Raw genomic sequence first — 13,073 nt, 5'->3', positions numbered from 1 at the left:
ACATGAGATCAGTGATCAGAAAAATAAAAATTAATGTCCCATACAGGGACTAAGTAAAAATGTAAAAAAAAAGTTTAAAAAAATGTTTTTAAACAGTTAAAAAAAAATTACAAAATAAATAAAAATAAATAAATAAAATATTAAACCGATAAATCCGTATATTTATGCAAAAATAAAAAAAGTACACATATTTGGTACCGCCGCGTCCGACACAACCCGAGCTATAAAACTGTCACACTAATTAACTCCTTTTGTGCATAAAAACGGAGCAAAAAACTATGCTTTTTCCTCATATCGCCAAACAAAAAGTGGAAAAAAATGCGATCAAAAAGCAAAATGGAAATAAAAATGGTACCGCTGAAAACGTCATCTTGTTACGCAAAAAACAAGCCGCCAAACAGCTCCATCAGACGAAAAATAAAAAAGTTATAACTCTCAGAATAAAGCAATGCAAAAAAATATTTTTTCTATAAAATTGTTTTATTGTGTAAAAGCGCCAAAACATGAAAAAATATACAGTAAGTGTAGTATCGCTGTAAACGTACTGACCCAAAGAATAATGCTGCCTGATCACTTTTACCACACGCAGAACGGCATAAAAAAAACCTCAAAAAACAATTCCTGAATTGTTAGTTTTTGTTAATTTTGCCTCCCAAAAAACGGAATAGAAAGCGATCAAAAAATGTCACGTACCCAAAAATGGTACCAATAAAAATGTCAACTCGTCCCGCAAAAAACAAGCCATCACATGACTCTGTCGGCCAAAATATGGAAAAATTATAGCTCTCAAAATATGGTGATGCAAAAACTAGATTTTGCAAAAAAAAGCATCTTTTAGTATGTGACAGCTGTCAGTCATAAAAACCCGATATAAATCTGGTATCTCTGTAATCGCACCGACCCAATGAATAAAGTAATCTCATCACTTATACCGCAAGAGGAGCGGTGTAAAAAATAAATAAAACCAATTCTTCACCTGCTACTGATTTGTTTATTATGTCTCCCAATGTGCTCACCACACATCTAGATAAGTTCCCTAAGGGGTCTAGTTTACAAAATGGTGGCACATGTGGGGAGTTTCCACTGTTTAGGCACATTAGGGGCTCCCCAAATGCGACATGGCGTCCGCTAATTATTCAAACAAATTTTACATTCAAAAAGTCAAATGGCGCTCCTTCCCTTCCGAACCCTGCAGTGTACCCAAATAGTAGTTTTCCCCCACATATGGGGTATCGGCATACTCAGGAGAAATTGCACAGCCAATTTCATGGTGCAATTTCTCCTGTTATCCTTATGATAATGCAAAATTAGGGGATGAAAAACATTTTTTGTGGGAAAAATGTGAAAATTTTATTTTTACGGCACAATATTATAAACTTCTGTGAAGCACCTGGGGGTGCAAGGTGCTCACCACACAGCTAGATAAGTTCCCTAAGGGGTCTAGTTTCCAAAATGGTGTCACTTGTGGGGGGTTTCCACTGTTTAGGCACATCAGGGGCTCTCTAATCGCAACATGGCATCTGCTAATTATTCAAACAAATTTTACATTCAAAAAGTCTAATGGCGCTCCTTCCCTTCCGAACCCTGCAGTGCGCCCAAACAGTGGTTTTCACTCACATATGGGGTATCAGCGCGCTCAAGAGAAATTGCACAAAAAAATTTGGGGTCCATTCTTTTCCTGTTACCCCTGCAAAAATAAAAAAATGGGTCTAAAGTAACAGTTTTGTGAAAAAAGTTAAATGTTAATTTTTTTCTTCCCCATTCCAAAAATTCCTGTGAAGCACCTGAAGGGTTAATAAAATTCTTGAATGTGGTTTTGAGCACCTTGAGGGGTGCAGTTTTTAGAATGGTGTCACTTTTGGGTATTTTCTGTCATAAAGACCCCTCAAAGTGACTTCAAATATGATGTGGTCCCTAAAAAAATGTTTTTGTAAATTTTGTTGTAAAAATGAGAAATCGCTGGTCAACTTTTAACCCTTATAGCTCCCTAACAAAAAAAAATGTTGGTTCCAAAATTGTGCTGATGTAAAGTAGACATGTGGGAAATGTTATTTATTAACTATTTTGTGTGAAATATCTCCCTGTTAAAGGGCATTAAAATTCAAAGTTTGAAAATTGCAAAATTTTCAAAATTTTTGCAAAATTTCCGATTTTTTCACAAATAAATGCAAGTGATATCGAAGAAATGTTACCACTATCACGAAGTCCAATATTTCACGAAAAAACAGTCTCAGAATCAGGGGAATCCGTTGAAGCGTTCAAGAGTAATTACTTCATAAAGTGACAGTGGTCAGAATTGAAAAATTTGGCCTGGTCACGAAGGCAAAAACAGGCTCTGGCGCGAAGTGGTTAACACATTTTCCCAAGAAAATCCATTTTGGTTTTGTTTTGGTATGTTTTATTGTGAGTCCGTAAAAGTGTCATAATACCTCTGACACCGTTGTTGACAAAAGTGACCTGGGAGTCAAAAATGCTTCCAGTGGTCTTCCCCATGCTGTCCCCATGTCATTTTAGCACTGTTCCCATTGATTTGGGCAATTTTTAGGCCCTCTGCAGACCGCCGGGGGGAGCTGCCTGAAAAATGAGTTTCCCATAGACTCGCATTGGGCTCGTTGCTCGGGTCGAGCACCCGATTATTCCAATGTGCTCGACCCGAGCATCGAGCACCCGAGCATTTTAATACTCGCTCATCACTAATAACAACTAAGCTATATGACTGTATAGTGAAAATTAAGGCTGTGATTCATCAAGAAGTTTTTGCGGCATGAAACTGTTTGAAATGTTAATTTTTTTTGCTCAACACTTATGCCAGTCCTGTCCACCCCAGCCAACTTTTCGAAAAGTGGGCATGTCTTGGGCACGGTGGGGCATGACCAACACGCCCAACAAATTCATCATAGTTAGAGTTGGTGTGAATTGTTTTAAATGACTCGGTGTAATGGATATGACAGTAATCTGTGGCCAAATGCCAGCCTTGATGAATTGGGGTCTAAGAGTTTTGCTGATCACAAGCCTAAAATGCCTTATGAGGCACCATTAATGAGAGGCAGCTGATGAACCCTATGTGATTGTCACAACGGACTACAGAAATGAACCTTATTATGCGACACAACTAACCCTGTTTAAAAAAATTACATAAATTTTGTGAACCCTGAACTTTAAATTTTGATTTACTTATTTGTATGTGTTGTTCTAGGATCCCCTATAGATCCCAATTACCATATATTACGATCTGTGTCCAATGTGATTTGCTCTGTGGTATTTGGTAACCGGTTTGAATATGAAGATAAAAATTTCCAAAAGCTTTCAAAATGTGTTCAAGACAACTTCGAAATTATGAGCACACGCTGGGGAATAGTAAGTATAACCTTAGATTTAAGAAGAAATTCATATACTTAACATTTCCAATTAAAGAATTATGCACTCAGCAAAAGAAGGAAAATATACGTTGCAATATTACAATGACTTGCTGTGCCCATGTTAAGGCTTCTAGGCTTTTTGCGATTCCCCAATGTATTAACCCTGTGGTTATAAGACTTTTTGAAATTACCATTGGTAGTCTTTATTGAGCAGCACTATCCTTAGCCACTCACAGGATCACGTGACCCCCAGCTGCAGCCGGCTCTGACATCCGCTGATGTCACATCAAGTTCCGGCTGCAGCCAGGCGCGACATCGGTGCTGCGTTCCACGGTGAATGCTGGACTGTGGGCGGGGTTATCCCGCGCGTTACACCCAGCATCCACCACGTTCTTTTCCTCTCCTCATTCAGTGGGAAAGTGAGCGGTGGATGCTGGATGTGTTGCACGGGGTAACCCTGCCCACAGCCCAGCATTCACCGCGTGGACCACATCACGTGATGCCTGTGAGCCGCCAAGGCAATAAAGACTACCAAAGGTAATTACAAAAAGTCTTATAATCACAGGGTTAATACATTGGAGCAATCTTAAAATGTAGTGGACAACGTCTTTAAGCATCTTAGGCTTTCAGAGCTGCAAAGCATTTAAGAAAAGTGATCTGACTATTTTTCAGTCAGCTTTCACTACATTATACAAAAAAGTAAAAAAAAAATCGACTGCCGAAGAAGACGATGCAAAAAAACATTGAAGAAACTACTGAAAGAGCGTTTTAGGATAAAAGACGCCAGCTTGTGCTGAAGAGTCTTCCTCCTGTAAAACTCGGCAGGTATGCAGACATCTAGGAGACACTGAGTGCACATACCAAATGATGGGGGCCTCTAAGAGAGTGGGGGCCCTGGGCAATTGCCCAGTTTGACACCTCATAATGCTGGTCCTGACTGTAAAAGGGGCTTTTTTTTAGTAGGGCTTATATTCCAAGCAATTGCCAAAAATACTGTAAAATCATGCTAGGGCTTATTTTAGGGGTAGGTTGTATTTTTGGGGAAACATGAGCTAGTTTGGATGAAACCTTATATAATATTCCGTGGCTGAGATAAGTTAGATCACAACCAATTTGTCACTATAATGGCTTCTATTAGGGGTTATCACCAGCCTCTATTACTTGTGTAGTTGACCTAAATAACTTGAAAATAAAAGATTGGGTTGTTAATAGCTGGTGCTAAACCCAATTTACAGGTTTAGTGATGATGGTGGTAGTGGTATTGATATAAATAAATTGATAGGAGATGTTAGCAGCTGTAATTGGAAAAGTGTGACTAATAAGTCTAACACCTAGTGGCTTGAAAAATGTGTTTTCTGCTTCCATGCAACCTTCCAGACCACTTGAAGGAAAATGTTCAACACCAGGAGACATTTGCAAAATCTTCTATATCTCCTGCCTTGCTCTGTTCTCCAGGATTAGGGGTGGACTGGATGAAGAAGCAGCATGCACTATCTCTACTCTAGACCACCAGGGAGGCTAGCATTAACCACTTTACTAAAACGCTGATGCCATGTTTCCCCGAAAATAAGACACTGTCTTATAATATTTTTTGCTCCGAAAAGTGGGTTAGGGCTTATTTTCAGGGGATGTCTTATATTCTTTTCCATGAACAATAATCCACATTTATTCACATTGGGGTCCCCTAAGAGTGTGGGGACTCTGGGAAATTGCTCAGTTTGCTTCCTCATGCACTCTAACGCTAACCCTGCATACCAGCCTATCTCTACTTCAATTCCTCTAGACCCCAAAAGTTAAAGGAGCTTTGGTGACATCATGATCACATGACCGTGATGTCATCAAAAAGATCCTTAAGCAGTCTAAAACTCAGATAGAAATGCTGGGGGTCCTAAGAGAGTGGACACCCCAGTTTGCCCTTCCATTCCTAACACTGGCCTTGACTGTAACTAGAGCTTAATTTTGGAGTAGAGTTTGTATTTCAAGCATACTCAAAAAATCCTGTAAAATCATGCTAGGGCTTATTTTTAGGGTAGGTCTTTTTGGGGAAGCATGGTATTAACTCCTTTGCAACCCTAAATCCTTTAATACATTAGGCTACCAGCAATGCTAGCATTTACCCCTCTACAGAGCTGATAGCTTCTAGATGACAAAGGATTAACTTTGTCACAAGCCTAGACCTCCTTTGTCATTAATTTAAACTCCTTTATTCATATAAAGGACAAAATATTCTGATCACTAAGCTGCTCTGGTATGATATATAAATAGCTTTTTTCAGCACTAAAGAAGCTGTCCCAACTTGAGAACAAGGATCTGCATACTCATCACCGCTCCCTGTTTTACCTATGGGAGATATCCAATTGCTGCATCAGCAATCCCATAAACAAAAAAATGAACAATTGCTAACATGTGCCACCACCAGTTGTGTTCTCGAAATCATCAGGGAATCAACTGTCAAACTCCTAGTGATCAACAAGCTATCACCTATACCAACATGACAAAATGGGACAAGCTAATCTCAGATGCCAGGAAGAAAAATGCATTAACCTCTAAGCAGAGTTTGAGATTGTTGTTAACGTGCTTTTAACCCCTTTACCCCCAGGGTGATTTGCACGTTAATGACCTGGCCAATTTTTACAATTCTGACCACTGTCACTTTATGAGGTAATTACTCTGAAAAGCTTCAACGGATCCCACTGATTCTGAGAATGTTTTTTCGTGACATATTGTACTTCATGATAGTGGTAAAATTTCTTCGATATCACTTGCGTTTATTTGTGAAAAAATTGGAAATTTGGCGAAAATTTTGAAAATTTCACAATTTTCAAAATTTGAATTTTTATTCCGTTAAATCAGAGAGATTATGTTGCACAAAGTAGTTAATAAATAACATTTCCCACATGTATACTTTACATCAGCACAATTTTGGAAACAACATTTTTTTTTGTTAGTGCGCTATAAGGGTTAAAAGTTGATCAGCGATTTCTCATTTTTCCAACAAAATTTACAAAACCATTTTTTTAGGGACCACATCACATTTGAAGTGACTTTGAGGGGCCTTTATGACAGAAAATACCCCAAAATGACACCATTCTAAAAACTGCACCCCTCAAGGTGCTCAAAACCACATTCAAGAAGTTTATTAACCATTCACGTGCTTCACAGGAATTTTTGGAATGGGGAAGAAAAAAATGAGCATTTAACTTTTTTCACAAAAATGTTACTTTAGACCGCAATTTTTTTATTTTTGCAGGGGTAACAGGAAAAAATGGACCCCAAAATTTGTTGTGCAATTTCCCCTGAGTATGCAGATACCCCATACATGGGGAAAAAGCACTGTTTGGGTGCACAGCAGGGCTCAGAAGGGAAGGAGAGCCATTTGACTTTTTGAATGTAAAATTTGCTTGAATAATTAGCGGACGCCATGTTGCGTTTGGAGAGCCCCTGATGTGCCTAAACAGTGGAAACCCCCCACAAGTGACACCATTTTGGAAACTAGACCCCTCAGGGAACTTATCAAGATCTAGGGTGAGCATCTTGAACCCAAAGGTGCTTCACAGAAGTTTATAACTTGAAACCGTGAAAATAAAATTTTCACATTTTTCCAACAAAAATGTTTTTCAGCCCCCAGTTTTGCATTTTTATAAGGGTAACAGGAGAAATTGCACCATGAAACTTGTACAATCTCTCCTGAGTAAGTTGATACCCCATATGTGGTTGAAAACCACTGTTTGGGCATACGGCAGGGTTCAGAAGGGAAGGAGCGCCATTTGACTTTTTGAATGTAAAATTTGCTTAAATAATTAGCGGATGCCATATTGCGTTTGGAGAGCCCCTGATGTGCCTAAACAGTGGAAACCCCCCACAAGTGACACTGACGCGCCCCCTGGGCCATGTTCAAGGGATACCCGGAGCCGGATATAGATAGGGGTAGTAGTCCTTGTGGCGGTGACCCGGTCCGTGCCCAGGGCGGTCAAACTAAGTGTGTGGCAGTCTTTGTAGATGTTGTTTAAGTGTCGACTACGCCACCCGTTGATTGCGGCTAGGAGGCCGCCGCTGCAGAGCAGACCGCTGAGGCCGGTGGTAGGATTGTGCAGCAAGGATGGTATAACCCCCAACGGGAGGGGTATGGCCTCAGGGCAGCAGATGTGGAAGTTGGTGGTTGTGATGGTGCAGCAAGGAAGCTCAGAGACAGGTGATGCAGTTTCAGGGTTTTTACTCACAGGTGTTGCTCCGGTCACTCCGGCCTTGAGTGACCACCCGAGCCGTGCTGCGTCCACCAGGTGTGGGACTCGGCCAACTCCCAGGCAGTCCAGAGCGTGGTCCTGAGCTCCCTTCTCTCTCTCTCTCTCTGCTGGCCGTTCCCACCAGGGATCCACCTTTGTCCGGCTCCCTCGGGCCTCTTGGTGGTAAAACCTTCTCTGGCTTTCCTGACCCTATTCGTGGTGTGCCTTCCTGGTGGATGTGGTGAGGGTCGTGGCAAAACTTAACCACGACCTCCGGTTCCTGGCTAAGGATCATTAGATTCTGCCAGTTAGGGTTCCGGTACCCGTTTCTGCCAACCCTTCACCCTTTTGGTTTACTTCTGGGATCTCAGGGTTCCCTCTTGTCTTGTGTCTCTGGGCCTTTCTTCCTCCTTCTCTCCACTACAGGCCTGGCCCTGGAGCTGGGCCCAGCCGGAGCCACAGCTCCCTGTCAGCCCTCCTGGCTGAGCTCCTCTGCTCTGCTCCTCCTCAGACTGACTGACCCTGTCCTAAGATGGTGCCCACCATATATGCTCCCTCTATGTGTGAGCCCAGGTGACTAGCACCCAATGGGCTCCTACCTCTATGCCCAGAGTCCCTCCCCTATCTGCCCCTACACTACTGGGATGTTCCTCCCCCCCTCCCACTCCAGCCAGGGACAGACGCTGTCGTACCTGCACATCTAACTGGTGGGAGTACCGTAGTTCTGTCCCCCGGAAATGGGATGAGTGTAGTGCATGCAGCTGTCTGAGCTCAGTCCCACACTCCATCCTTACCCGGGAGTGGAATACCACACCTCTGGAGTGAGGTGCAATACCCCTGTAGCAGCCGAGTCCTCAGGGTGCTACATTCCCCCCTGGTAAATCACAGCCCGTCCTCGGGCTGTAAAAGAATAAAACATACCAAAACATACAAACTTTTTTAAACATACACTAACATATAAAACATTATAAACACATATAATATGACAGGTAACTTCTCATATATTATTTTAGCAATATAACTTTTGATATAAAACTTTTCATATAAAATGTTCTTAAGCTTCTGGCCACTGTGCAAATTGTGACCAGGTAAAGGGCCACAGTCACTAGAAGAAAACAACAGTTTTCCTATAAAACCGGTAGGGAGCGCCTTGGGAAGCGCAACTATGTACAGGTTATGGCCGCTCTCAGTCCTCGGCCAGGTAGAGGGAAAGAACGACCGCTCTCAGTCCTCGGTCAGTGGGGGTAAGGGATGGCTGCTCACAGTCCTCAGCCTGTGGGGAAAAGGGATGGCTGCTCACAGTCCTCAGCCGTTCAGTGGTAACGATGCCCTCCTGCTCCTTCCTGATGGTAATTTTCAGACCCGTCCGGGTCCTCTTGTTCCTCCTCGTACCGCAGCTCTTCCTCCGTCAACCGGTGCACATGAAGGGCGTACGGTCCTTTGGCACACTGATGCCGGGTGAAGGTGACCTCGTCACCCAGGTAAAGGTCACGACCACGGTGTCCCTCCGGCAGATGAGACTCGACATCCCTGCGGGTGACAAAGACGTCGCCGGGGGTTCTGTGATCCCTGATAAAGCCCCAACCGTGCTCCAGTTGGAACTTGATGACAGTCCCCATGGCGCGGGGACCGTGGGCCGCACGGCGATCTCGCCGGGTCCGGCTTTTCTGCTCCGCGCTCTGGACCTGCAGCCGCTCCTCGCGGATCCGCCTCTCTCGCCGTTCCCTCTGAAAGACCTCCAGCTGCTGACGGCAGCACTCCGCACGCTGGGCTGCGGCCGCCCGGGTCTCTTGGGTGATCCCCATGAGGTTTTCGCCGGTGGGGTCCCATTCGAACTGCGCCTCCTCCAACGGGAGTGGGGTGATCTTGGCGGGCGCCGGAGCCGGGATCAGGGGCTCACATAGGGGTCTTTCCTTCCGGAGTCGGGGATTGAGGTACTCCGGTGGCCACTCAAAGGGCTGCCCATCTGGGCAAGTACGTTGCGTGAACAGGTCTTCACCCAAGGGTAGCACAGTGGAGGTTGAGGGCGCGGTGGTGGTAGCGGCGCCCGGATGCACCAGGCCTTGCGACCAGGCCGGTGGCACCCTAAAGGTGAAGGGCACTGTGGAGACGGCGGCGCCCGGGGGTACTCGGCCTTGCGACCAGGCCGGTGGCGTTTCCTGCTTGGCCGCGCTCAGGGTCAAGGCGTGTGACGTCACAGGGGGCGTGGCCGCGGCTCCTGCCGCTTGAGGCCTAGTTTGGAGCGGTGACGGTGCAGCAACGGGAACGATCAGTGGGACTTCGGGCTCTGCGACGGGGAGCTGGGGCAGGCTTACGGCTTCTGGGCTCGGAGTGATGACGTCCCCTTTAACTGCTTCCATCTCTTCAGCTCCTTCCACGGCGTCGTCTCCGGCCTTCGTCCCTCCTGTACCATCCTCAGAGGCAGGCGTGCTCCTCGTTGCGGGTGGCGTCCTATGCTGGCGGGTTCCAGCCTGCAGGGCCATTTCTCTGCTCCACTCGGCCAGTACTTCTTGCTGCACTCGGGCCATCTTCCGAGCCAGACCCTCCAGCGCGGTCTGTGCATGCTCCCGATCTTTGGGGAGCTGTGCCAGAATCTCCACCAGGCCTTCTGGGGTGGCGGCCTGCAGCAGGCTCCTGACCATCGGGTCGGTGCTGCCTGACTCTCCGTCCATCTCCGGGTGCGTTCTCTCCAGACTCCTCCAGGCTGCACCCATCCTCTCTCTTTTGTTCTTGATTCGCCCATCCTGAGGGCGGTCCTGGGGCAACTTGGTGATTGTCAGTTCCAGGGGCAGCCCTCTCACGCTGATGGACATTTCTACCATTGCAGTCTCTGCTGGTGGGGGCGGTTTCCGCTTTTGGCGCCATTCCTGGACCTGGCCCACGATGGGAGGTGGCCTCTTGCCACCCTCTGGCACGCCCATAATGGCGTCCGCTCTGCCAGGGCGGGAAATCGTCCCAGATGGCGGGAACCGTCTCTCCACGGCGGGAAACTCCGTGGATGGCGGGAAAAGGCTGCAGATGGCGGGCAAACGGCGGGAAAAGACCCGAGATGGCGTCCGACGGCGGGGACCCTCCGGAACCGGCGGGAGACTTCTTCTTACGGTAAATATGAACTTTTCTTCAGGCACGCAGTACCCGGTGATTGCGGGCACGTAATCCTGCCGACTACGCCAAAGTTGACGCGCCCCCTGGGCCATGTTCAAGGGATACCCGGAGCCGGATATAGATAGGGGTAGTAGTCCTTGTGGCGGTGACCCGGTCCGTGCCCAGGGCGGTCAAACTAAGTGTGTGGCAGTCTTTGTAGATGTTGTTTAAGTGTCGACTACGCCACCCGTTGATTGCGGCTAGGAGGCCGCCGCTGCAGAGCAGACCGCTGAGGCCGGTGGTAGGATTGTGCAGCAAGGATGGTATAACCCCCAACGGGAGGGGTATGGCCTCAGGGCAGCAGATGTGGAAGTTGGTGGTTGTGATGGTGCAGCAAGGAAGCTCAGAGACAGGTGATGCAGTTTCAGGGTTTTTACTCACAGGTGTTGCTCCGGTCACTCCGGCCTTGAGTGACCACCTGAGCCGTGCTGCGTCCACCAGGTGTGGGACTCGGCCAACTCCCAGGCAGTCCAGAGCGTGGTCCTGAGCTCCCTTCTCTCTCTCTCTCTCTGCTGGCCGTTCCCACCAGGGATCCACCTTTGTCCGGCTCCCTCGGGCCTCTTGGTGGTAAAACCTTCTCTGGCTTTCCTGACCCTATTCGTGGTGTGCCTTCCTGGTGGATGTGGTCAGGGTCGTGGCAAAACTTAACCACGACCTCCGGTTCCTGGCTAAGGATCATTAGCCTCTGCCAGTTAGGGTTCCGGTACCCGTTTCTGCCAACCCTTCACCCTTTTGGTTTACTTCTGGGATCTCAGGGTTCCCTCTTGTCTTGTGTCTCTGGGCCTTTCTTCCTCCTTCTCTCCACTACAGGCCTGGCCCTGGAGCTGGGCCCAGCCGGAGCCACAGCTCCCTTTCAGCCCTCCTGGCTGAGCTCCTCTGCTCTGCTCCTCCTCAGACTGACTGACCCTGTCCTAAGATGGTGCCCACCATATATACTCCCTCTATGTGTGAGCCCAGGTGACTAGCACCCAATGGGCTCCTACCTCTATGCCCAGAGTCCCTCCCCTATCTGCCCCTACACTACTGGGATGTTCCTCCCCCCCTCCCACTCCAGCCAGGGACAGACGCTGTCGTACCTGCACATCTAACTGGTGGGAGTACCGTAGTTCTGTCCCCCGGAAATGGGATGAGTGTAGTGCATGTGTAGCACCCTGAGGATTCGGCTGCTACAGGGGTATTGCACCTCAATCCAGAGGTGTGATATTCCACTCCCGGGTAAGGATGGAGTGTGGATCTGAGCTCGGTAGGCTGCATGCACTACACACATCCCATTTCCGAGGAACAGGCCGACGGTACTCCCACTTAGAAATGTGCAGGTACGACCGAGTCTGTTCCTGGCTGGAGTGGGAGGGGGGTGGTACATCCCAAGTAGTGTAGGGGCAGATAGGGGGAGCAGCCTGGGTAAAGATAGGAGCTCATTGGGTGCTGGTCACCTGAGCTCACACATAGAGGGTGTATATAAGGTGGGCACCATCAGAGATCAGGGTCAGTCTGTCAGAGCAGAGCAGAGGAAGAGGAGCAGAGAAGCCCCAGAGAGAGAGAGAGGAGAAAGAAGGAAAGACCCAGAGAGGGGACAAAGAGAGGACTCTAAGACCCCAAATCCAATCCACGGGTGAAGAGTCGGCATCAGGGTACCGGAACCCAAGCTGGTGGGGGCAAAAACACACCCCAGCCAGAGACCGGAGGCCGTGGGCAGCGTCTGCCACGGCCACCCACCACATCCACCACGAAGGCATACCACGTGGAGGGTCAGGGAACCCAAGGCCAAGGGTCACCCAACAGAAGGCCCGAGGGAGCTGGACCTGGGTGGATCAATAGTGGGGACGGCCAGAGAAAGGACAGAAGGAGAGCTCAGGGTCACGCTCCGGACTCGCTTGGGGGTTGGCTGGATCCAGGACCTGGTGGACGCAGCACGGCTCGGGAGGTCACTTGAAGCTGGAGTGACCGGAACATCAGCAGTGAGTAAATACCCTAAACTGCACAACCCGACTCTGTCTTCCTTTAACACCTATGCTGCACCACCACAACCCCCATCCTCTGCACCTGACCCCCTGAGGCTATACCCCACCCGTTGGGGGTTATACCATCACAAGCTGCACCTACACCATCAGCCTCAGCGGACCCTGCTGCAGCGGCGGCCATAGTGACCGCAACACAACGGGTGGCGTAGTCGACAATAAAGAACTTATAACATCTGTAGGACTGCCACATACAACTGAGTTTGACACCCTGGGCACGGACCGGGTCACAGCCACTCGGAAGACTACAACCCCCATCTGATCCGGCTCCGGATATTCCCCCTAAAGAATATGGCCCAGGGGGCGCGTCAACTTTGGCGTAGTCGGCA

At 47.7% G+C, this 13,073-nt stretch overlaps 1 pseudogene; it reads left to right on the top strand.

Moving 5' to 3' along the window:
* Positions 1–13,073, top strand: part of LOC141154942 (cytochrome P450 2F2-like) — a 53,682-nt pseudogene that overhangs the window by 25,278 nt on the left and 15,331 nt on the right.

Source organism: Phyllobates terribilis, unplaced genomic scaffold (assembly GCF_046119375.1).
Source record: "Phyllobates terribilis strain yellow unplaced genomic scaffold, ASM4611937v1 Scaffold_7__3_contigs__length_470593459, whole genome shotgun sequence".
Taxonomy (NCBI): domain Eukaryota; kingdom Metazoa; phylum Chordata; class Amphibia; order Anura; family Dendrobatidae; genus Phyllobates; species Phyllobates terribilis.
This window is presented reverse-complemented; position numbering and strand designations above follow the sequence as displayed.